Genomic DNA, 27,449 nt, shown 5'->3' with positions numbered 1-27,449 from the left:
TTCTATTAACAAAGGGCTTCCAGATTAACAAATAGTTTCGACTTGCAATGTCTGGTAAAGATCTTCCAGACAGGTTGTGTGTGTCTTCTTCAGGATAGGTGAATATTTGTGAATTCTAAAAACAAACAAATAATATACTATTAAAGTACAAGCTCTTGTCTGTTCTCACGAAGTTTTTCAAACAATTGAACAGTTTCAATCAAAATAAGGGGAGCGACCTACATTGTCTAGCTCTTACCCTAATGTTCAACAATCTATAAGGACACCCTTTGCATTCGGTCCATGTACTTGCAAAGTACATCTGTCTGGCAATAACGTACGAATCCCCATCTTGCTCTAATTTTGCAAAACAATATATGATGCCCAGACCGCCCAGCCTAGGCCCTTCATAACTTTAGTGGGTTAGTGGACAAGTAGAAGAGAGATTTTCCAAAGAAACCTTATTCTAGAGAAAACATCCCTTTCATTAAAATAGTTTACCGCGCCACCCCTTCTGACCCCCACTCTCACCATAGCGTGATTCAGTCATTCCTTTAAGAAAAATGTCACGCGATATCAAGCGTAAAGCACCATACCTGTAGAAACAGATATCCAGAAAAGTAAATTCCCAATAGAACTTATTGTCCATTAACATCAGGCATTCATTTGTCGTTATCTTCAGCATGGCGAAAGAAGCTAGTGTGGAAAAAACAGCGAACCCAATTTGAATAAATTGTGTGTAGCCGTTAAGCATAAATAGTGTTGACCAAAAAAGGTGAAATGCACCTTCAATAAGAAGGACGCAAGTTCCATTCGCAATATCGAAGGGACTGTGTTCTAATTAGTCTTGACAGAAACACTCTGTAATAAACAAACGTAACAATCTTAGGCTGAAATGTCTACTGCCTAGTTGCTTAAAGCCTTATGTTTATATGTAAAGAGGATAATTTTCTCACCTAGATCATTCTCCTTGTGGGTGTAATGGCTGTCTCTGTGTTCACAACTGACCCGAGCGGTAAATATATATTCCCTCTGAGCGTCGGTTTTTTCTCTCTCCCCTTCTCCTACAGCAATATGTGGAGGGCAGTAGAGTTAGAATTAATGTGGAGCTGCAAAGTGTAAAAGAGGACGAAAAGTTCTACGGGCACACATTTTTGTCTAAGCGCTGTTTGAACTAATACGCACTTACCTTCAGATTAGGTCCTACTCCCTATATGCCATATGTGCGCGTTGTTCAAAGGCGGAAGCCGGAAATCCGTATCGTCCAGACGAGGAAAAAGAATAACCATAGTCGATCTTTTATTTCAGTGCTTCAAGAGTAATAGGCACTGAAGAAAGACAAAATGCGGTCACCCATCTAAACCACATCGGAATAGGTCTGTTTAGAGCAGTACTTCCAATGTGGCATCGCAAAATAGAAAACAGATCCACGAGGCCCATTGACTAGTCAATGGATAAACCTAGTTTGCAGAGAAAGTCTGGGAAGGGGACAGACACAGCGGGGAGGTGTGGGGAAAATGCAGGAGAGAAACATGTATTTTTGTGAAGGGAAACAAAAGAAAAAAAGGGAAATAGATATTAGTGAAGAAATGAACCTAACCATATAATTTTACATTTCCATAGTTAGCTATAATTTTTGAAATTAATATAACTCTGATTATCCAACTTGAAATCTTATAGGCGTACTTGGATATGAAATGCAAGATTAATTGACAATTGCCAACGTTTTCATATCTACTTTACGCATGTTGGTGAGGAGCCAAGGGGTATAATTTGCCTGCATCAACCCAAACCATGCGAACAAGTTGCCGTGAAAAAAAAATCCTAGGGTCCACAGTTGCCATGCACGTGTCTCAGAAAAATAGATAATCGTATATTACCTTATGTGTAATTACTAATAGCGACCTTGAAACATATGCTCTCTTCTGACGAGGATATATAAGGCCCATTGGCAGTCCAAAGTTAATATTTGCTAGAAATCAGTTTCCTAAAAGGACAAGAAGATGCAAAATACAATAGTAAGAATCCTGTGGGGCTGTGGTACACTCTATTCCAGGAGATGGAGAGTGTTTAAAAACTCTGCGAGATAGTGCATCACCTCTTGTATATAGAAATAGCATTAAATGTTACCTGAATGGTCAGTATTTCAATTGCAGTTAATGACGGTTCACCAACATTGGTCTCCGTTATAGATTCATGCCGTATTCTGAAAGAGTTAGGAATATTTATATATTTATTTTACATTTATAAAGCGCTCACACAGCCCGCAGGCATCGAGGCGCTGTTACAGGAATTGTTTGTTTTTCTTAGTTGCATAATTGTGTTTTTTTTTTTTTGTCTTAGTTACGTATTTATAACGCGCTTAAACACCCAGAGGTTTCTAAGCGCGGACCCGGGGATCGAACTGTTGTTGCTTCGTGTCGTCTTGCTTCCAAGACGCGCACGCTGCCGCTGAGCTATCCTCCCGGGACAGCTCATATATATAAAATATGCACATGTAGTTAACTTTCCGATTTGATGCAGTTGCTAAACTATGTTAAGTAGCAGGCGTGTCGTTGTGTGGAGCTTACCGGCTGAGTTGTAATGCTGCGACTGTTGTCTGGCGCCGTCGTGCAGTGACTGAGGCATCGGAGAGGCTCCCCGTTGCTATGGTGCCGTAGTGTGTGATTCCAGTCACGTGAAGCATCACGTGTCTCGGATACGAATTGTAGCAACATTCGTATTATAGAATCGCATTCAAATAGAGTTTTCCTTGGGTCAATTTAGGGCAATATGCGAGTGAGTGGTTGGTCAGTCGTTATGCATAGAATATCTCAGGAACCATAGTTGGGACAGTGTTCGTACTCAACTAATCTAAAAGAACCAGCTGGTCATGTGATTGATCACATGTCCATAGTCGCTAGGTGACTATACCTAAACAGGAAGAGTTCACTGGCATTTAGACAAATGATCATGAGTTGGTGTTTTCATATCTTGGTAATATACATTGAAATACGTTTAGTAAATATATATTTTAATATATTTGTAAAGTTCACCGAATTGTGCTGCACGGGCATGTTAACATGAGTTTGTGCTGAATACAGGCAAAGAACCCTACTAATTATTTGCCACTCGGCCCCTAGTGGGTATATACTTGTGTATGGGCAAAATAAGTGCAATATGTAAAACGAATAAAGCAAGCTTACACAAATTGCATATATTTCTAAAATTTGTCATCCCAAATCCATAGTATTTTCCATATAAACTATGTAATTTGCGGCTATTAAATAGTGTTACAGACATATTTGACTGCATGTCTTGCATGAGTGAGATTCACTTGGTATTTAGGTCATTGCTTAATGCAGTGTTTCTAGATTAGACATGATTCGATATCCATACATTTTACAGAAAGACATTTAGCTCGTGTTCCTTGTTGAGGCCGAGTAACAGGCATCGAAATTTACAAATCATTTTTGCTTCCTGTTGGCATAGCTTCAACTCTCTGTCTCCACCTCTTGGATGTGGTTGGATCTGCTGGAGTCCAACATATCTGATATCTTTGGCATTATCCATTTGGTGATGTTGTTGCCAATGAGCAGCTAATGGTAGTCTAATATCTTGACTATTCAAACTATTTAGGTGTTCCCGTATACGGAAGCGCACTTCTCTTATGGTACTACCAATGTACATTTTTTGGCAAACACATTGTATTCCGTATATAACAAACTTGGATTGACAGTTAATAAAGTATTTAATCTTAATTTTCAAGTGACCATGGCATTTGAATATTTTCGTTGGTGATAGTGTATATTTGCAGAAATGACACATTCCACATTTGTAAAATCCTGCTGGTTGAGTCCTTGAAGTTAACCAGTGTTCCTGTCCAATTGGCTCTGATTTGAGGAAGGAAGGACATAGTAAATTTCTGAGAATGGTAGCTTTAGTAAAAATAATGTTTGGACATTCCAAAATGTAGTTTGTAAGATCTGTATCCAAAAGCAGTATGTGCCAGTGCTTCTTCAACATTTCGTAAACTAGTTTACTGTCTCGTGAGTATTTAGTAATGAAGTTCACAAATTTGGGGTGCACAGTTTCCTCTCCTTTAGGTTTTGTTTCTAATAATGTTTGTCTTGTCAATCTGATGTTTGCCTGATCAGGCGTTTAGGGTACCCTCCTGCCTGAAATCTTTTGCCAATGGACTTACATTCTTCTTGAAAGCTAGCAAGTTGACTGCAATTGCGTCTTGATCTGAGAAATTCTCCTCTTGGTATGTTTTGTACAACACTGCGTTTATGGCTACTAGACGCATGAAGAATAGAATTGACTGCAGTGTCCTTCCTATGTGTGCAGGTGTGGATTTCATCTGCAACTATTTTGATTTTGAGGTCCATAAATACAATCTCATGTGCATCTATTTGGCCTGTGAAATTAATCCCAAAGGTGTTATGGTTGAGATAGTTTTAAAAAAAACTCAAATTCGTCTTTTGTGCCTTCCCATATGGCCAGAACATAATCGATGTATCTTTTCCAGGTCATAATATGGTGTTGGAAGGGATTATTGTTGAAAATATATTTGTCTTCAAAATATGCCATAAATAGTCAGGTTGAAACACGTGTTGCGTGACCAAGTTCTTTTTCTAAATGTATATTTAGTATGTGTAAAAATAACAAAGTGTGACAAAGTTCCTTTCATGAATGACTAATTGGTTGTCAAGTACGACTTTCCTTTCTTTTTTTTGAGACAACAATGTATGAAATGAATACACTTGTCTATTGCTGGATCTAAAATACAGGAACCTTATTCTATACTCTATACACTTAAAAAGTGTTTCTCACATTTATTTACTCAATTTTCAAATTCAAAAACTTTATCAACTAATACAACATTGTTCTAGAATATGTATGAATGAGCGCAGTCTGTGAGGTTAGCATCCTTTTAAGTTCAGTTTCTATGTAGGTGACAGTGGAAAATCACCAGCCTAACCACACGGCTGCAGCCGCTCGTATACTGCTAATATTAACATAAGCTCTTGCTATCTTAGTGGTGCGCACCCACAAACCTTTTTTGGGGCCACGTTTTCCACAAAACCCAGTGTTCAAGTTCTATTGGGAATTGACTTTTCTGGATATCTGTTTCTACAGGTATGATGCTTTACGCTCGATATTGCGTGACATTTTTCTTAAAGGAATGACTGAATCATGCTATGGTGAGAGTGGGGGTCTGAAGGGGTGGTACGGTAAACTGTTTTAATGAAAGGGATGTTTTCTCTAGAATAGTGTTTCTTTGGAAAATCTCTCTTCTACTTGCCCACTAACCCACTAAAGTTATGAAGGGGCTAGGCTGGGCAGTCTGGCAGCCAATCAGGTGCATAGTGCATTCAGGCCATTCACTTCTCTCCAGACACTCACAACAAAAAGGAGAGCTGCACCGCCAGGAGTCCCACATGAACTCCTGCACGGAAAACACGACAGAACACATGATAAAAAGCAGTAAAGGACAAGGATGCGGAGGCCCTGTCCCTCCTAAGCATTTCCAGCATCACAGTCGCCCCCCCCGACTGAGGTTAGGGTGCCTTATCTCCCACGAGATAGACACGCTCATCCAGACGGTCAACATACCTTCTGGAAAGGCCATCTGTATTATCGTGACGCTTCCCTGGTCTTTGCTCTATGGTGAAGTCTAGCCCTTGCAGGCTAATGGACCACCTGAGCAGTTTCGGGTTCTCACCCTTCATCTGCATAAGCCACTTCAGGGGCTTATGATCTGTTTGGACCATGAAGGTAGACCCGATAAGATAGGGTCTGAAACCCCTATGGCTCCAAACTATACTAAAACATTCCTTTCAACAGTAGCCCACCTAAATTCTCTACCCTTGAGTTGTCTACTGATGAATATGATAGTATGTTCCCTTCCTTTGTCATCTAACTGGGACAAGACAGCTCCAATTCCGGTGTCGCAAGCGTCAGTTTGAACGATAAATGGCTTGCTGTAATCAGGTGCACACAACACAGGTGCCCTACACAGACTTTCTTTCAAGTCATCAAAGACCCTCTGACAATCTTCAGTCCAATTAACCTTCCTAGGTTGTTTGGGTGAAGTCAGAGCTGTCAGTGGTGCAGCTATGGTTCCATAGTCCACCATGAAATTTCGATAGTACCCATTGAGGCCCAAAAAGGCTCTCACCTGGGTTTGAGTGGTGGGAGTCTCCCAGTCATTTACATCCTGTACTTTACTGGGGAGAGGTTGGATTCGACCCCCTCCTACCTCATGACCTAGATACGTGATTTTTCCCTGAGCTATTTGGCACTTGTTGGCCTTGATAGTGAGGTTAGCCCTTTTCAAGGCCTACAACACCTTATCCAGATGTGTCAAATGCTCTTCCCTGGTGGAACTGTAGACGGCAATGTCGTCTAAGTAGGCCACACAGAAGGCCTCCAGCCCACTGAGCGCATGATTGACCAATCTCTGGAAGGTGGCAGGGGCATTCTTCAACCCAAAAGGCATGACCCTAAATTGGTAGAGTACCTCAGGTGTTGAGAACGCTGTCTTTTCCTTGGCATAGTCCGTCAGAGCTATTTGCCAATAGCCTGAGGTAAGGTCAAAGGTGATTACAAATTTGGCAGCACCTATAGTGTCCACAAGCTCATTAGCCCTGGGCAATGGGTGCGCGTCAGTTTTGGTGACAGCATGGACTCCTCGGTAGTCCACACAGAACCTCTAGTCCTTGGTACCTGCCTGGGAACTTGCCTTGGGGACAAGGACCACTGGACTGGACCAGGGACTGGTTAAGAGTTCAATAACACCCAGATCCAACATCTTGGCGACCTCAACCTGGATGTGGTTCTCAACTGTATCTGACATACGGTAGCACCTGCTTTTCACAGGCACACTGTCACCAGTGTCAATTTCGTGCCTACACCGCGGTGTAAGGCCTGGTGTCAGGGAAAACAGAGAGGCATACTGCCGGAGCAAAGCCCTGCAGGCCCTCTGCTGCTCTGTCGTCAGATCAGGAGAGAGATGCACTCCCTCCACTGAGCCATCCTGAGGGTTGCTATGCAGCAAATCAGGAAGGGGCTCACTCTCATCCTCTTCTTGCTCTGAAGCTTGCAAGAGACATGAGACTTCTGCTCGCCTGTGGAAAGGCTTGAGCCTGTTAACATGGAATACCTGAGGGGCTACCATGTCAACCAGATAATTGACTTCGCCCATCTTGGAGATGATCCTGAAGGGTCCACTTGTCTGCCAAAGCTCTAGGCTTGGTAGGCTCCATCACAAGGATTTCCTGTCCCGAAGTCCAATCACTTGCAAGGCTTTACGGCCATGCCAGTACTTATTCAATTCCTGGCTGGCCTTGAGATTCGATGTTGCCCGACATATCATCTGTGTCATCCTCCATCTGAGGCCTAACACATAGTCCTACACTTGCTTGGCGGGACCTGGAGGGGTGGCCTCCAAACCCTCTCTGATCAAGGCAAGGGGCCCCCTCATGGGATGTCCAAAGAGTAACTCCAAAAAAGCCGAGAAACCAACACCCTCTTGAGGTACCTCTCTGTAAGCAAACAGCAGGCATGGCAGGAGGAGATCCCATCCCCTCCTTCGGGGCACTTCCAAAGCGCCTAGCATGCCCTTGAGAGTTTTATTAAATCTCTCAACCAGACCATTGGTCTGGGGATGGTAAGAGGTGGAGAACTTATACGTGTAACGCCTAATTTCAAATCTTGTACTATTCATCAAACTCAAGCGTCAACATACAAGATATTACCCACCTCGAGACTTGATTGTTCCCTGGAGCTTGAAATTGTTGTATTGAAGGCTATGAGGTTCCTCCTAGGGATACCTTCACCTCCCGCTCCAAGAGCCAGGACGCAAAGGAGCCCCCAGGGAAAACCCCCAACGGGGGAAAAAACCCTGTGTTGGGCTGCTAGGGTCCGTAGAAGCCTGAGGACAGCTAGGGTGATGTTCCTCAGCCAAGGGTAGTTGGTGATCGTCAGTGGAACAGGAAACTGCGTGTAATAATACAAAAGGTAACAGGCTAGTAAATACTTGAGAGTAGAAAGGATAAGGAAATGAGAATAGAGTGGAAACAAGGATTACCTGGGTGTTATTCGGTCAATCCTAAATGTAAGAAAAAAGGCGGGAAAAGGCTCACTCCTAATCTAAAAGAGCACCTGGGCCAATAAGCCGAAGTAAAATCCCTTTCCTGTACTTCCGGGTAGGATCTCCTACTTCTTCTGGTGCAGTGGCTAGAATCAGAAGTGCCGATAGAGTCGCTGAAGAGGCTAGCAGAACCCGTAAGGGTGGAAAGACCATTGGCTGGAAGCCCGGTGGGTTTCAGGAGCGTACAGCTACTCAGAAGGAGAGAAGCAATGCGCCTTGCCACAGGTTGAGTGTCCGGATATACTGTGCGGAAGTCTGGGGGCGTGGCCAACCTTCGTTGAGATCCGGTAAAAACGCTAGCGCGTTACAGCTCGTTCCGCAAACACCCGGAACAGCTTGCGCCACGTACGAGAGTCGGGATATAGAACCGACAACCATATTAGGTGTAACAGTATGCCCCCTCTTAGGTTTAATCTCCCCTGGTTTTCCAGGCTGTCTCTGATGAAAACGTTTTATCAATTGTGGTGCATGAACCGCAGATTTCGGTTCCCAGGTTCGATCAGAGGCGGTGTAACCTTTCCAGTCAACTAAATATTGGAGTCTCCCATGGTGAAGGCGGGAGTCGCAAATGTCTGAGACTTCATACTCCGGTCCTGTAGGTGTGATAACTGGAGCAGGCCGAGTGGAGAAATGGGGGTGGAATGCACTCCGTCGGGCTGGTTTCAATTGAGAAACATGAAAAACTGGATGTATGAGTGCCCATGTTTTAGGAAGTTTCAGTTTGAATGCCGCAGTTCCCATGGGAGCCACCACCCGAAGAGGACCCATAAACTTAGGTGAAAGTTTAGAGGGTCTCAGATGTCAGGGAAGAAACCTAGAAGAAAGCCAAACCCAATCCCCTGGTTTCAATCCTGGCGCAGGGGTTCGATGTCGGTCTGCACACCGCTTCACTCTGTCCTGTGTGTTCTTTAGAGCTTCTTTAGCAATCTCTTGGCCATGGTGAATCTGTTTTAATAAAGAGTCAACGTCCGGATTCTTATTATCTTCTGTTCTCTTCACTGGAAATGACGCTGGATGAAACCCATAGGTACAATAGAATGGAGATGTCTTGATAGCAGAGTGGTAAGAATTGTTGTAGGCATACTCAGCAATTGGTAACAAATCCTTCCAATTGTCTTGAGCAGCAGAAATGTAATTCCTTAGGTACCCTTCCAGAGTCTGGTTCAGTCTTTCCGTTTGGCCATTGGTTTGCGGGTGATAACCTGAACTTAAAGCTCGAGTAATCCTCAATCTTTGGCAGATATGTTTCCAGTATCTGGAAGTATACTGGGATCTTCGATCCGAGATTATGGTTTCAGGTAAACCATGTAGGGAGAATACTCGAGAAATAAAAGTACGTGCCATCAAAGCTGCCGATGGTAATGCTGCCAGAGGTAGAAAATGAGCCAGTTTAGTGAACGAGTCAATCACTACCATAATGGTGGAACATCCTCCTGAAGGTGGTAGTTCAACTATGAAATCAGTAGAAATTATTTGCCATGGTCGCACAGTTAACGGCATCTTTACCAATGTTCCAAAGGGAGAATGTCTAGGACTTTTGGACTGTAAACAATAGGGGCAAGATTCCACATAGCTACGAATGTCCTCCTTGAGAAATGGCCACCAAAAGTATTGAGAAATTAATTCATAAGTGGTAGCATAACCACGATGGCCCGCCGTCTTAGAATCATGGCACATGCCCAGCACTTCTTTTTGTAATGATGTTGTCGGTACATAAGCTTGATCACCCCTGAAATAACATCCTTCCTTTTTAGAAAGGGTGCCTTGTTCATTCTTTGTGAGTGACTTTAGGGTGGAAGGGCCAGAGTGTTGTTCCAGACGTTGTACGAAATTTGGGTATTTGACCAAACTCATAGCTAGACAAGGAAAGATGCGTTCAGGTCTAGTCGACCGATTAAAAAAACATCCTTACGAGACAGGGCATCAGCCTGTAAATTATTCCTCCCAGGAATAAAGGTAAATATAATTTTGAAAGGGGAAAAGAAATGAGCCCATCTAGCCTGGCGGCTGTTACAGGTTTGAGCATGTTGCAGAATCCATAAGTTCTGGTGGTCTGTTCTCACTTCTGTAGGATGTTGGGCTCCCAACAGCAAATGTTTCCATTCCTCGAAAGATCTTTTAATCGCCAGCAATCCTTTTTCAAGAACAGTGTAATTCAGTTCTGCCGGTGAAAGAGTTTTGGAAAGATAAGCAATGGGTCGTTCTATATCTTGTTCATCCTTTTGTAAAAGGACCGCTCCTAAAGCATACTGAGGTGCATCTGTTTCGATGATAAAACCCCGGGATTGATCCAGAGTTTTTAAAATAAGTGCTGTGAAGAATCTCCTTTTTAAAGTGTCAAAGGCTTTTTGTGTCAATTCGGTCCACAGCTAAGGAACACCTTTCTTCAGAAGGTTGGTAAGGGGCTGAGTAAGCGCAGAGAAGTTAGGTATGAACCAACGATAAAAATTAGAAAATCCCACAAATCTTTGAATGTCCTTGCATGAGTTGGGAATCGGCCAATCTTGAACAGCAGTAACCTTTGCAGGGTCTATAGCAATGCCTTGAGCAGACAAAATGTAACCCAAGTATGTTACCTTAGGTTGGTGAAAAGAGCACTTTTCAAAATTGCAATATAGATGATTATTCAGTAGTCTTTGTAAGACTTCTTTAACATGAATCTTGTGTTCCGAATTATTCTTAGAAAATACCAAGATGTCATCAAGGTAAACTATGACATAATGAAGCAGCAGGTCTGAGAATAGATGGTCCATAAATCGCTGGAAGATCGCTGGAGCATTGGATAATCAAAATGGCATGACTTGATATTGAAAATGTTCAAAAGGGGTCCAGAAAGCAGTCTTCCACTCGTCACCCTTTCTTATTCTGATGAGATGATATGCTCCCTTAAAATTCAATTTAGTGTAAATGCTTGCCCCTTTGACGGCTTCCAAGATATCCGGGATCAAAGGCATGGGATACCTATCTGGAATGGTGATCTTATTTAAACCTCTGAAATCTATACATGGCCTAAGCTCCATAGAATTCTTCTTGGGAACAAAGAAAAGAGAAGCTGCTGCCGGTAAGGTGGATTCCGTTATTAATCCGTTCTTTAAATTATTGTCTAAATAGTCTCTCAAAAGCTCCTTCTCGGAAGTGGACAAAATGTACATCCTGCCAAACGGTAGTGGTTGTTCTGGGATAAGCTCAATGACGCAATCGTCTCTCCGGTGAGGTGGTAGTTGAGTATATTCCCCCAGGGAGAAAACTTCTGAAAATTTTTGATATTCCATAGGGAGACCTGCTACAAAATTAAGCGAGGTTACCGGTCTGCAGATACTCTGTCTGGGGGCTTCAGCTTGAGGATAGGCTTCTAAAGACCCCTCCTCCGTGTGACCGATACAATGGGTTAAACAGAATTCTGACCCCAAAAAAGAATGACCCAGCCGTCCAGTTTATAAAAGGATTATGCTTCCGAAGCCATGGTAATCCCAATATAATGGGATAATGAGCTGCGCGTATGATGTCCAAAGTAATGGACTCCTGATGAGTTGCAATAATCATTGATATCGGGCCAGTTTGACTGATAATAGGGCCGGAGATTAGAGGGCTACCATTGACACTCTCTACTGGAACAGCCTCTGCCTTGGTAATCCTGGGTATATGATGTTGCATAGCCCAGCCATCATCAATAAAAATTCCAGCTGCGCCACAGTCCAGTAAAGCAGATACTTCAGGTAGAACATGATTACCAAATTTCAAAGTCACACGTAACACCAGCATATTCGTGGCCGGTGAAGTACTGCCTTGAAAAGTCTGCAAAAGGGTAGAGGAACCTGGATTAGAAACAGGATCCCGGACCGCGGTTCCTCCTACAGCCGGGCGTTGGCGTTTCCTGACTTTCGTGGAGGAGCCACAGTACACTCTTGTACCGTGTGCGTATTAGAACCGCAATACATAAATAGCCCCTGTGACCTTCTGCGAGCCCTTTCTTCTGGAGGAAGGGGTCCTCTCCCTGTTGCACCTAACTGCATAGGTTCTTCAGAACTTGTTCCCTCATTGGTAGAGACAGGAGCAGAAAAAGTACGAGTGAATCTTCCTTTACGCCTTTCACTACTTCTTTCCTTCAATCTGTAGTCGATCTGCATAACCAGTATAATAAACTCAGTAAGGGAGGTTGGACGAGGTACTCTAGAAATCTCATCCTTCAACTCCTCTGAAAGACCCCTCCGAAACAAGGTTACTTGGGCGTCATCTGACCAAGTAGATTCACTAGCAATTTGTTTGAATCTAGTGATATATGTCAATAAATCCTGACTTCCCTGTTTCAAATCTAGCAGATGTTCCTGAGCCGCAATTCTTATCTCGTGTCTTCCGAACATTGTCTTAATACTGTTACAGAAAGCGGGATAGGAGTCAAGAAGGATGTTATTTGTCGTAACCAGAGGAGTGGCCCAGGCTAGAGCCGGGCCCACCATTTGGGAAATCATATATCCAACTCGATCTCGGTCAGTATGGAAAAAAGCATTTTTAAAGGAAAACTGAATAGAACAAGCATCAAGAAACTCCTTAATCTTGTGCGGATTTCCATCAAACTGACCCCCGGGCAAGGGCCCCAGAGGGACTTCAGAACAATGAGGAACTCTATTTACAGCTGCCTGTTGAGCTGCATATTGAGCTGCCTGTTGCTGATTCTGTTGCGTCTGCCGTAGATTGACATTTTCCTGCTTGAGGTTCTGAACCTCTGCAGTCAAAGACTGTACTGCAGTTATCAACTGTTGGATCTGCTGATCTATGATCAATAATATACTTGGATGTTGACCCTTAGTTCTGGGCCAATCGGGCGTTGCTTGCTGTAATGTCTAATTTCAAATTTTGTACTATTCATCAAACTCAAGCGTCAACATACAAGATGTTACCCACCTCGAGACTTGATTGTTCCCTGGAGCTTGAAATTGTTCTATTGAAGGCTATGAGGTTCCTCCTAGGGATCCCTTCACCTCCCGCTCCAAGAGCCAGGACGCAAAGGAGCCCCCAGGGAAAACCCCCAAAGGGGGGAAAAAACCCTGTGTTGGGCTGCTAGGGTCCGTAGAATCCTGAGGACAGCTAGGGTGATGTTCCTCAGCCAAGGGTAGTTGGTGATCGTCAGTGGAACAGGAAACTGGGTGTAATAATACAAAAGTTAACAGGCTAGTAAATACTTGAGAGTAGAAAGGATAAGGAAATGAGAATAGAGTGGAAACAAGGATTACCTGGGTGTTATTCGGTCAATCCTAAATGTAAGAAAAAAGGTGGGAAGAGGCTCACTCCTAATCTAAAAGAGCGCCTGGGCCAATAAGCCGAAGGAAAATCCCTTACCTGTACTTCCGGGTAGGATCTCCTACTTCTTCTGGTGCAGTGGCTAGAATCAGAAGTGCTGATAGAGTCGCTGAAGAGGACAGCAGAACCCGTAAGGGTGGAAAGACCATTGGCTGGAAGCCCGGTGGGTTTCAGGAGCGTACAGCTACTCAGAAGGAGAGAAGCAACGCGCCTTGCCACAGGTTGAGTTCCAGATATACTGTGTGGAAGTCTGGGGGCGTGGCCAACCTTCGGTTGAGATCCGGTAAAAACGCTAGAGCGTTACAGCTCGTTCCGCAAACACCCGGAACAGCTTGTGCCGCGTACGAGAGTCAGGATATAGAACCGACAACCATATTAGGTGTAACAATAGGTTACTCTGCACTCTTTCCACATGGTTTTCATGTAACTAGACATGAAGTTGGATCCTCTGTCAGAGACGACCTCCTTAGGGAATCCAAAATGGGTGAAAATGCCCAGGAGCGCCCTGGCAACCACCTTGGCAGTAACAGTCCGAAGGGGTATAGCCTCAGGGTACCTGGTGGCATGATCAACCAAGACCATGATAAACCGATGTCCACCTGAAGTGGGAGGGTCAAGGGGACCGCCAATGTCGATGCCCACCCTCTCAAATGGTGTGCCAACCACTGGCAATGGCTGCAGTGGGGCAATAACACTGCCTCCAGTCTTGCCAGACAAGTGGGGCAGGTCCTGCAGTCGGACTCCACTTCTACTCCCATCCGAGGCCAGTAGAAATGGGCACAGAGCCTCCGTTTAGTCTTCTTGGTACCAAGATGACCAGCTAAGGGCACCTCATGCGCCAACTGCAGCAGGAATGGCCTGTAAACCTGGGGTACCACCAACCTCTTGAGGGCACCAGGTTCAGGCTTAGTGAGCTCATAAACAAGGAGCTCACCCTCTCAATAGATCCGGAATGTCCTAGGTACTTCTCCTTGTGCCTGGGACAGGGCCAGTTTCCTCAGACCCTCGAGAGCGTGGCACTCTCTCTGTCCCTTACAGAAGTCCGCCCGGGAGGGTCCCCCTTCAGCAAGCAAGCATTGACGGTCGGGGTGGTCCTCCGGGTTGAGTACCTCTCCCACAGGAACATTTTCTGGCTCGTCTCCCACAGGAGTTGAGACGGGGTTCACCACTGGACACAGCCCGTCCGGAGCCTGGATCCCAATGGGTGCTGTCGGAACAGCAGAGGCTCCCTCCACAGATGTGGCCGTCCTACTCTTCCGTTTCCTTCATGCCTTGGGTTTCCCCATCGGCGAGGATACCGGGCTCGCAGCCGGATCCTGTGTGACCTGCGATCGGGTGACCGCCACAGCAGCCACGGGTAGACCATCCGTGATCATCCCGACCAAATAGTTTCCTAACAATATGTTCACAGGCATGTTGTCCTGAACCAGGACCGGAGGTTTTTGCTGTCTTGTCTCCAATCGTAATGTTGACTAAGGCTACAGTCGATAATTTGGGAGGCCCACCAGCTAATCTGTTGGTTCTCAGAGGAGCACCTACATAGTCCTCTGGCTTGAGCAGGGTCCTGTCCACCACTGTCATGCTTTCCCCAGTGTCTCTTAAACCAGTAGAAGGCTGGCCATTCAAGAGGACACTTCTCAAAAACCTACGAGTGTTCTGTGGGATAGTCGCCAGTACTTCTGCGTACTGGTCCCAGGCCCCAAGGGACACTAAGGAAATCTTTACGGGAGCACCGAGGGTGATCCCAGTAGAGGAGGGGAGGACAGTGGCCTCCATCTCAGGTACGGAGTAGGGATAGGTCAGGCTGACAGCCTGGACTCCAAGTGCCTTACCCTTACACTTGGGGTCACCCCCCCTTCGGTGATCCAGTGCCCCACAATCCCAACAAGTGCCAGGAGTGTGGGGTACAGAACTGGAGCCACTGGGACCCTGCTTTGCAGCAGGTGGACCACTACTCTTACTCCCACACACAACAGACTTATTCCCACTAGGTTTTTTTGTCTTAGGAGAGGAAGGTTTTGGTTTACCCGATTGCGATTGCTTCTGGGACTCCTCAGCTTTCTGAGAGGTCCCCTTTTCTTTGTCCTTGTCCTTCCCACTGGAGTCCTTAGGAGACACCCGGTGGGAGACCCACTTGTCAGCCAACCTAGCCAGCTCAAAGGGATCCAGAATGTTCTGGTCAGCAACATACTGACGCAGCTCTGGTGAATAGGCTTCCGAAAAATGCTCAAAAAACAAAAAGGTGGGACAATTCAACAAACGTTTTCACTTTGTAACCATCAATCCACCCCATCATGTTCATGTGCGCAGCACTCACCCAGTCAATCCAAGACACATTCTCTCATTTCTTAAAATCCCTGAATCTCTTAAGGTACTGGGTAGGTGTCTTGCCAAACTTGGCAATCAAAGCAGACTTCATGCATTCATACTAAACCCTTCTAAACCCTTTCTTCCACACTCAGTTTCAGAATACAGTCATATCGAGTTGTAGGCACTCTGCTTAACAAACACTTAGCCCAATCTCTCTTATCAACATCATGAATTGCACAAGCCATCTCAAACACTTCAATCCATTGGAGGATATCAGAATCCTCCTCATACACACCAACCAAATCTTTCATAAACTTGGTTGCTGGGGACCTGACACTCTCAACTGGTTTAGCTGAAGTTTCCACTCGAGCTTTCTCCAGCTGGATTCACTGACATTCAGTGTCCCGGTTCTTGAGTTCAAGGTCCTTATCTTTGAGTTCAAGATCTCGATTCTTGAGCTCCACTTGCTGTGCCAACTCCTCTTTCTTAAGCTCAGCATCTATTTCCAACTTGTGGCATTGAAAGGCCAATTGCATCCTTAATAACTCAAGTTCCAAGGAATTTCTGGGGTTTGGAAAAGAGGCAGCAGGAATGGTGGCATTCCCAGAAACAGATTCAGTGACAACCCTCGGGGCAGAGTCCTTATTGGTGGTATCCCCCCTTCAAGAGTTTAACCATCAGTCTGGTATTCTACCAGGGCAGCTATCAGCTCAGTACTAGACGTATCCACAAAGTATAACTCCTTGGCTTCACAAGCATCCTGGGGAGCCTCTAAGCTCTATCGAGTCAATTTACCATTCGCAATAGATTCCATTGCTTGTAATGCAGTTATCTTGTACCCAACTAAACCTCAATTTAATAAAGTGCAGATATCCTAGTAAGTGGCACGGTTATACACTGATTCTTAAAACCATAAGCATCCCACCGCTGCCACCAGTGTAAAGGACCAAAGGGGGTGTCTGTACTTCCGCTCTCCATATGGTAGAGGAGAGGCACAGAGGACCCCAGCCGAGATTCTCTATTATTGGTACGTGGTCGAGGAATCAAGGCCTAGCTTCCCAGGAGGTGAAGCAGGCTGGTTCATAAGTACAGTGCAGTCCCCAAGCACCCACAAAGGAATGTCCGCACACTGTATTAGTTACAACACAGTCTCTATATAATTAATATTCAAGATTATGTACAATATCACGATAACTCACTTTGTACTCGGTTATCTATAATGGCAAATATACAGTTCTACGGGGTACCACAATTACTATTAGATATCTTTAAAGTGCATCAACTGTACGGTTAAATGTCACAAATCAGTTTGTAAAGGAAACCAACAATAGATATAAGAGGAAAGCAGTTGGTTAGAACAATTGGCAGAATACTGACCCTGCTACCGAGACAAAGTTCTGTGTGGAGATCCACCCCACCTGGGCAACCTGTAGAATAAAGATGTATCACAAGCCCAGTCCATATATTGTTCACAAGAGTTCTGCAACCCTAAAGTACCTGGCGGTGTAGCATTCCTCGTCGGGGAATCAACGGTCCTTCTTGAGTGCCCTCCCTTTAAGGCAGGAGTCACGGGCCGTCGAACGTCCGACGGAGAACAGGGTGAGCTACGACGGTGAAGTGGCAGCTTCTCTCCTAGCGGTACTCGTCAATGAGGAAGGGTAAACGTCCTGCAAGGAAGAGGCGTGCGGGGCACCTCTGTGTCGATAGTTCAGGACCGCAAAGAGTTTGAAGAACTGTGGCCCAGCAAGGGTGTCGAGTCGTTGGCGTCTCTGTGGTCTTTGGGTGGCGAGAAACCCACCGGCAGATGCTCCTCGGTACGTTAACATCCTGGCCTTCTACTGCGGGATAAGGCAGGCGGCGGTGCGGACGAGAGCGTCCTTGGATCGAAAGTTCTTAGGCAACGTGAGCACTGCGGCTCCGATCGGCGATGGCGGTTGTCGACAGTGGCGGACAACAGTCCGGGTGCTTCTCTTTTGGATTCCGTGGCAGTCCCGTCTCCGGCAGCCTGTCGTAGGTCTGTCTACCAGGGAGCTTTGGCAAAGATCAGTTGGTGCACGATGGTCCCTTGTAGCTCGGGAAGAGCACACCCTACCATGTCCTCTCTTGGTCAATCCTTGAAGACACAGCAGTTTTCAGATTGATGAAGGAGGGCAACAGCAATTCTTCTCTTCCAGCAAAGCTACAAGGTCAAGCTTCAGTTTTACTCCAGTTACTGTCGTAGTGGACTTCAGCTTCTGAACACGAATTCTAGCAGTGAAAGGCCCCCAGATATACTAGCTGATCTCCCATTCATTCTGCTGGGTCACACTCAGGCAACCAATAGGTCAGAAGGGCATTCATGCAGGCAGGCAGCCAATCAGGTGCATAGTGCATTCAGGCCATTCACTTCTCTCTAGACACTCACAACAAGTTATGTGTATTGGGACAAGTACCCAGCCATTCAACACTCCACACTGCATTCATACCAGTTTCGGGCAGGGCTGTCTCAGTCATTGTGTCAAACACCAGATACTAAACATCCACAACACAGAATGCCTATTCGTCACACACTCATTCACCCAGGTCCCACCCACAGGGCGTACCCACAACATTTGGTTGTTGGGAAGGCTCCAGCCAGTCTGGTCAGCACTTCCCCACACTACCATATATGGAACTTCCACCCAACAGCCAGTCAGGGGGAAGGGACAGAGTCAGGGCATCCCGGGAAGATCAAGGTAACAGGCGATGGAAGGCAAGAGGCCACGGGGGCCATCTTGTCTCCATCAGCAAACTACCGATTCCAATGACAGGGCCGGGGCATCCCAAAATGGAGGACGCTCAGGGCACCAGTCAATTCAGCACAGAACTGCCACCAGCCCGTACCCTGCTCTGTGGACCACACACAGGTGCCCAAAAACATACACATGGGGCACAGGGTTGTACCCCACCCATGGGTGCCATAAGGGTATTCCATGGGTCTGTTCACCAAAACCAAAAGGGAGAGCTGCACCACCAGGAGTCCCACATGGACTCCTGCGCGGAAAACACGACAGAACACACAATAAAAAGCAGTGAAGGACAAGGATTTAGAGGCCCTGTCCCTCCGATGCATTTCCAGCATCACAATTGGTATATAATATTTAGTTGTCTTCTTCTAGTGAAATGTTTTCCAATTGATTGTGTAATAAATTAATAATTGCATTCTTAGTGAGGGACTGTTTGTGATGACACCTGCTGCAGTACCTACGCGCCCCGTTAAATTAAAAGGGTTTGTCCATGAAAGTTGAGGTGATGTTAAAGATCTTGCGTCGCACCAGGTTTAGCTACTACAGAGACTTAAGAGTCCCTCCACTCCGTTTGTGACAATATATAATGGTTGTGTTGAGCTATCCCTTGATAGTGCGCCGAGAAATAATGGAATGGCAAGTAGTGATGATTAATAAATTCCTTTTATTTTTGTGATGTTAGAGCCTTTGTGGATGACACGTGTTTCGGCAGAGCTGCCTTTTTCGAATCCAGGCTTATTAAATGAAAAGAAAATGGAAAGAAAATGTCATAAGGGAATTTGAAAACACACTAAAAAGAAAAAATATATACATATGTACGTATAGTCATCTGGCTGAAAAATACTACATGCAGAAATATCTAAATTGCAAATAGTGTAAAACATTGCTGAATTTGTTGAAGAGACCTACTGCCTTTACAGGAGTATAATCACCTATTGCACCATTTGTAAAACGAATAAAAGAAGAAATTAACAGAAGGAAAATAAGGGTAAGCGATGAGTCTTATGGTACATTATGCGAAATGTTCAAAGCGAAAAAAGAGGGAGTTTAAGATCAGATAGTGCCCGAAGGGGACATAGGTCTACCTCTAAATGTGAGAGGAGTGAACAGGTTGGGAAAGAGTAGATAAACATGCACATAGCAGCTATTTAGTGACAGTGCAGGCGCTTTTTCTTACCTATATAGATAGCTCATAAGTCACTGCATAATGCATAAAGGTGCTGAAGTTCACAGGGATGAATCCCTCCTAAGTATAAAACATATTAACAAGTTGTTGGAAATGGATTCCAGGGATGTAGTGGCAACTTATTTGAACAAGTGTTTAAGTAGAAAAAAAAACCCTACGTAGTGCGCAGGCACGCACTATGTAAGAGTAAAACTGGGTCAGTCATATGTTATGTTTCAACAATATAAATAATAGCTAACAGGTGAACAAGAAGAGGAAAGAAGACAAAGTAGTGGAAACAGATAGAGAACGGAAAAATGAACCTAAACAAATTGTGAGCGTTCATACGCTAAAGTTGAAAAACATCAACCGAAAACAGGAAGGTCTAACTATGAATAGAAACAACATTATTAAAATCTTAACACAAATTCCAAACCTGAAGCACTTAGAAAATAAAGATCTCTGGATGGTGGAACCAAGTGCCTCAGGAAGAACTGACTACTCCTACATTCACCTTACTTCGAAAGCCACCAAACTTTTCCTACTGAGAGAATCAGAAAATCTGCGATCAGTGGGCTTCGAACTAACAGATATCAGACGTCCAAGTGAACAAGTGATCTCTGTAAAAAGGATTGAAAGAGGAATAAGTAACCGAAAGGATACTCCGAAGCTGAACAAAGAAAACCGCACTCGCTACATCAGCAAAATGCCTCATGCCAGACCGTCACAGACCACTCAAACAACAAATAAATTTGGAATGTGTAGCGTTAATCAGAGAGACGGAGAAAGACTGGCGATAAACCTTCAGACCGATTCAAATCGGGAATGGACTTCCGACCGGAGCAAATGGTTCCAACAATCCTCTCGCAACGTCCAGGTTCGAAACAACCATGGAACTTCTGGGGCAAATCAAACTGAACCATGGACCTGGCATAAAACAGATACCAATTCCAGGAAAAATCACTAGCAACGAGTACCGGATAAGAAGAACCATCTTCAGATACATCAGGAAAATGCCAAAGAGTTGCAAATACCCCTGTTAAACCCATTAAAATGTGGTTGTTGGAATACAAGAGGATTTGCTCACCTCACTAAGGAAACCGATGTCAACCTGGGAAATTTTGACGTCATGTGTCTACAGGAGACCTGGCTAACCACCAAACCACAGCTGGATGGTTATGAAATAATCTTCACGAGTGCCAGAAAAGGAGTAACAGGACGGCCTTCAGCTGGTCTAATAACGGCGGTCAGAGCTGGCTCGGGCGTGGAAATTTCTGATATTCTCACGACTCCGTACTGGATTCAGGCCTCAGTACTTACAAGAAAATCTACTCCTACTGACCAAACGGAAACTACATTCCTTCTGATAAATGTGTACTGGAATCCTCTGATAATAACGAATGAAGATTTCACAAATGAATTTCAAAATGTTCTGGACGAAGCCTTCAAAAAAAGGACTGACTACAGTACAATTATAAATGGCGATTTCAACGCCATTTGCGAAGGGATCGGAAATCGCTCTAACACGCTAAGCCAAAAATCCCGAGCACGGGAGAGAGGAAAACTCCTCGATAAGATAATGTCAGACAGGAATATGTATAACCTTCATTGGCAACGTTCTAAAGCAAACCTTTTGATCCCGGCATGGCAAAGAGGTGATCAAACAGGCACAATAGACCATATATTTGTATCAAGAGATATCCTGCCGGAGATCCGCTCCTTTGTGATCAGACCTACAACTTTTAGCGACCATAACCTCTTAATAATAGAAGGCTGGTCGGCTAGACTGCAAAAGATCTCGTACCGTATGTCCCTTGAAATAACGGAAAAAGGTAAACGAGTTAAGATATCTGAAAAGGGACTGTTGGAACTAGAAGCACAATACACACAATCCAGAATTAAGATCTCGACAAATACTAAAAGGAACTGAACCGACCTGGACTACACACCCTTATTAACCAGATTCCTTATGGCTCCAGCTAAAACATCGATTTTAAAGAAAGATCATTCACACTTATACAGCAAAGAACTAGTAGAGAAAAGGAAGGAGACTTAAAAGACTATCAAAGGGTACCATCTCCTGAGAACCAGCAAAACTGGTCAAAGGCAGTGTGTGATTACAGAAGCTGGCTGTTACACCACCGCCATAAACTATACTTGAATGACTCCCAACAAATGCTGTCTGCCATCTGTGGAAATAAGCCAAAGGAATTCTGGAATCTAATTAAGGGAGCACAAACTAACACCAATGACAACATCCAGAACAACGTGGGAGAGACCCGCTGGATTGAGCATTTTTCAAAACTATTTGCACCAACCGCGGAAGTGACCACAACCAAATCTTTTACCAGAGATGGCCGGGAAAGAAACACCACATGGAACATCCCCGATGACAAAGATTCCAACTTAAACAAGCTAAAGAAAATCAATAATTCGAGAGCACCTGGTCCTGACGGCATCAGTAATCTGGAACTCAAAAAACATCCTGAGCTGTGGGCTAACTTCATGAGCAAACTTTTCTACAATTGCAATAAGACCAAGGCAATTCCACCGACATGGAAAAAAGCTAACATCGTCCCCATTTTCAAAAAAGGTGCGACTGATGACCCAAACCAGTACAGACCTATTGCCCTCTTAGATGTAATGGGGAAAGTCTTCTCGTCCTTTGTACTGGATGCATTTCAAAACTGGGCTCGTTCTACCAACGCACTGGATCCCTTTCAGAATGGGTTTATCAGAAATTCTGGAACAACCACCAATATCCTACTCATGAGCGCCCTGAAGGCTAAAGTCCTCCAGGGCGGCCACCCAATTTACGTTGTCTTTATCGACCTGGTCCAAGCCTTTGACCAGGTCGACAGGCAGTGTCTTTGGGTGAAACTGGAAATAAAAGGTTGTCCTAACGAAATCCTAAACCCTATAAGGGCCTTACACCAGGGGACTTCTATACGAGTGCGCCTTAGTGCAGACAGCCGATTGTCTGAGGAAATTGGCACAGCACGCGGAGTCAAACAAGGCTGCCCCCTGGCTCCTTCGTTATACAACTCCTACATTGCAGACTATGGAGAATCAATCCAGACGCTCAGACATTTTCCACCTTCGCTGGGCGGTGAAAAAATTGATCATTTATTATATGCAGACAACATCATCCTGATGGATTTGACTCCAATAGGCCTCCAGCGCCAATTGGATAACATGATATCCTACATGTCAGAAAACAACCTCCAACTAAACAACGAAAAGACAAAAGTGCTCATATTGGGCAGGCCCGCAAAGAAGAAGCAAAAACCCATCTGGCATTGCGACGGCAAGAACTTAGAAATAGTCGATGCTTTTAAATATTTGGGAATAACAATAAGCAACGACAAGGACGAAAAGACCATGCAAGAGACACTCTGGCTAAAGCTAAAAAACCTTACAGCACAAGCAAAGGCTGTTGATAAGAAGCATGGCCGCTTTTCGATTATGCCTATTCTAAGATTCTATAAATCAAAGGTTGTCCCCGCCTTAATTTATGGCACGGACGCAATGCCATTGATTCCAAATACCATATGGGAGAAATTTGAAAGTTTCTTCTGGCGAAACGTACTTGGTTTAGCAACATCTACACCGATTGCACTAATATTGAGGGAGCTCTGTACATCATCATTACTGGCAATAAAAATGAGAGCCACCTTGATGCTATATCGTAAGGTCATCAACAATCCGGAAGCCCATGTGTTGAACCTTATACGAAAAGAACTTGTGGTTGGCGGAAATGTGATGCTTGCAAAATGGGAACAAACAAACTTCGCGATCTTGAAAGAACTGGATCTGTCGACCGAGACACTCTTTCAAAATCCAAACAGAGTGTCGAAAAAACTGTTTGAGGCAGATTGGATCCACACCCAAGAAGTGGCACACACGTATTCCCTGACAACCAATTTACCAACCGCCCAGATGAAGCTCAACGCTACACGTGGTTACCTGCACAGCTTCCCAGATAAGAATCTTGGTCGTACGTTCCTAAGATTCAAACTAAACCAACTGAAAACCAACGAGATCCTGGCAATTCGCAAACAAGCGCCTTCAAACACCTGTCGCTTCTGCAAATCAAAGGAAAATATAGAAAGCTCAAAGCATCTGATAATGGAATGTTCTAGCTTAGAAACTGAAAGGTCGCGTTTTCTTAGGGATCCACTGAAACACTACTCAACCCTTGACGCAGAAAAGTGATGGTCACTACTGACCAATGGGAACAATAAGCGATGCGTCATAGGAGTGGCCCTGTTTCTCAAGTCTTTAAATCTTTGACCTTGCAGTTGTAAAATATGTCCTGAGAAGATGGCTTTTGGAAAGACATGAAAACAAATCCATCGAAGGCTTGCCATCTTTCTGTACGATCGGACTCAGGATTAAGGATCAAGAAGAATAAGTCAAAGACTAAACAAAGACTAGATTATACGGAATTGTGCAGATAGGATTCTGTAAATTATTTTCTGTCTCTTTTTGTAAAAATTGTTATACAATTAAATCAAAAATAAAAAAAATAATAGCTAACTGATGGTTCATAAAGGCAACCCGTGGTGACATAAATTGTAACGGCTTCAAAATGCTGGCCAGACCCCATGATTAATTCATTAATAGTTAGGAAATACTGGCTGGTTGGCTGGAAAGTATTAAGGTTTCCCTTTTAAATGTGAAAATGTAAAAAACGAACGAAAATACATAGTTCTGGAATACGTGCGTTTTGGTAAAGCGCACGTGTGAGGTTTAAGAAAAGCATCAAGTCTCAGAGGAAGCCCCCGTGCTTACCCGCACAGAAGAAAGGGTCCTACCTGGTACTAAGAAGTCCTCCGTATGTACGAGTGTCCTGTGTTTACCACATTGGGTGTAATGAATAAAGGCAGAAAAGTCCTATGTCTGTTACTATTACTGGCGGCCATATTTTGGGAATGGGAAGCGTACTTGGGCTGCGCATAGTGGTTTATGTCCCATTTTGTGATGGGGTTGCCGCATTTTGAACTTGGAAACATATACTTATGGTATGGGATTAAGCATGATTATAGTCCTATAGGTGCCTGTATTGATGTTAGAGAAATACATACAGAACACGAATTTGGTGCAAGTACAATATATTGGCTGTAGCATGATGAGATGAATTTGTGGCTGATCAAAACGAAAATGGGGTATTATGGGAAACGTAGTGTGCAACTGTTGGTGGTGTTTCCCGCATGAGAAAAGGGGGATTATGGGAGATGTAGCCAGACTTCAATATTTAAATTGAAGGATGGTGGGAGAAAGGAAGGCAGTTTTAACAAGAGGAATAAGTGAGAAATCGAAGGCGTATCAAGTTACATGTTTAACACAACAAAGTAAATTACATATCGTAGTATGTCAGAAGTAATTATAAAGTAATACATATAGCAAATATAACAAGTTGCATAATTTTATAGAAAATATATCATTTCATTGTCGGAGTTTAGACCCCACTCCACTGCTCGACAATGCCAAATCAGTCTTGCTTCGGCTCTTCTGAGAAAGAGCTCCTGTTGTTGGAGTTTTCTGCATGAAAAAAGGGGGATTATGGGAAATGTAGTCAGACTTCAATATTTAAATTGAAGGATGGTGGGAGAAAGGAAGGCAGTTTTAACAAGAGGAATAAATGAGAAATCAAAGGCGTATCAAGTTACATGATTAACACAACAAAGTAAATTACATAACGAAGTATGTCAGAAGTAATTATAAACTTAAACACTTGTTCAAATAAGTTGCCACTACATCCCTGGAATCCATTTCCAACATGTGTTATACTTAGGAGGGATTCATCCCTGTGAACTTCAGCACCTTTATGCATTATGCGGTGACTTATGAGCTATCTATATAGGTAAGAAAAAGCGTCTGCACTGTCACTAAATAGCTGCTATGTGCATGTTTATCTACTCTTTCCCAACCTGTTCATTCCTCTCACATTTAGAGGTAGACCTATGTCCCCTTCGGGCACTATCTGATCTTAAACTCCCTCTTTTTTCGCTTTGAACTTTTCGCATAATGTACCATAAGACTCATCGCTTACCCTTATTTTCCTTCTGTTAATTTCTTCTTTTATTCGTTTTACAAATGGTGCAATAGGTGATTATACTCCTGTAAAGGCAGTAGGTCTCTTCAACAAATTCAGCAATGTTTAACACTATTTGCAATTTAGATATTTCTGTATGTAGTATTTTTCAGCCAGATGACTATACGTACATATGTATATATTTTTTCTTTTTAGTGTGTTTTCAAATTCCCTTATGGCATTTTCTTTTCATTTAATAAGCCTGGATTCGAAAAAGGCATCTCTGCCGAAACACGTGTCATCCACAAAGGCTCTAACATCACAAAAATAAAAGGAATGTATTAATCATCACTACTTGCCATTCCATTATTTCTCGGCACACTATCAAGGGATAGCTCAACACAACCATTAATAAATTAATAAGTGTTTTTACCAAGAAGCCTTGAGTATAAGTGTTTACTTGAACCACTGTGATTGAAAGTCCTCTGTGTGATTACTTGTACTGCTCACATTCACTCTTGAGATAAGCCTGGCTGCTCAGCTCGCTACCAAAACTGTGTGGTACAGACTTATACAAAGGTTGATTTGGCCAACATCTGTAGTCCTAATTGTGTGTAGTGGTCTCAGAGGGTACTGCATGCAATTCTGCCTAACCGCTTTAACTTCCAATAGCCTGACCCCTCAGGTGAAAGTCGTTCGACGAAGTTCCGGAGAAAAAGGAGCTGCCTGTGCCCCAGTCCCCCAATCAGCCTCTACACCTACGAGGGAGGGCAGGAGCCCTCTCCCCTACAGTCTTCCATTCCAGATGTCCTAATGTGAGTACCTGCCACTTCCTACAGCCTACTCAGGGTAACAAGGGACTTGCATCGAAAAATCGAAATTTAAGCTGTTTTGAGCTTGCATCACATATTTCCTGCTAAGAAATCACCGTACCTACAAAGCGACCTGCAGCACCAATCTCGCCACATTACAGCTGTCGTCTCTCTGTAACCATATATCCTTTGCCTAGTCTCAAGGTGAATCCAGCATTGCCGCTATATTTTACAGCAAGATTTGAATTTGCTGCACTGGCTGTTGCGCACTTATCTGCTTCTTAAATGGTTGTGCGCACACATCTGATTCCTGATTGGCTTTAACTTCCAATAGCCTGAACAGTCAGGCGGAAGCCATTCGACGAAGGGCCGTAGAAAAAGGCCCTGTCTGTGCATATCCGGGCCGATCCGCGGCTGTAGGATGCCTTACTCGGCTCCACTGACTTCTACTCTAGCCCCCAATCTGACTGCAAGCATCTCCGTTACAGGGTAAGCAAAACTGCTCAACTGCCCCCCCCTGCTAACATCCTATTATTCACTACAACATCTACACTGGGCCCGATGCCTAGAGCGTTCTGTGCCCTTACAAAATGCCACCATTGACTCTATATGTACACTCAACTTTATAACTACCTATTGCTAATATTGTCGCAGCCACTAGGCAGCTTGCTCTTCTATGTCCAATTGTCTACTAGCCAGCACGGCCCATCTTGCAATACCCAAAGCATGTCAATTAGATCACTTTATTACTGTTACTCGATTACCTTGATGCGTGTTGTAACCGGACGCGTCTCGCCTAAACATTTTGTCCTGTGTGCTCTAACTACCTGTCTTGTCTCTACATGCACGATTTGCACATAAAACGGCAATTTGCATAAAACAGGGGCTTCAAAGCACCTTGCTTGTCCTTCTACACCCATTCAGTTCTACATCACAGTACTTCCTT

This window comes from Ambystoma mexicanum, chromosome 2p (assembly GCF_040938575.1).
Source record: "Ambystoma mexicanum isolate Mex_15411 chromosome 2p, UKY_AmexF1_1, whole genome shotgun sequence".
Classification (NCBI taxonomy): Eukaryota; Metazoa; Chordata; class Amphibia; order Caudata; family Ambystomatidae; genus Ambystoma; species Ambystoma mexicanum.
The sequence above is the reverse complement of the archived record's forward strand: the minus strand, read 5'-3'. Positions refer to the sequence as shown.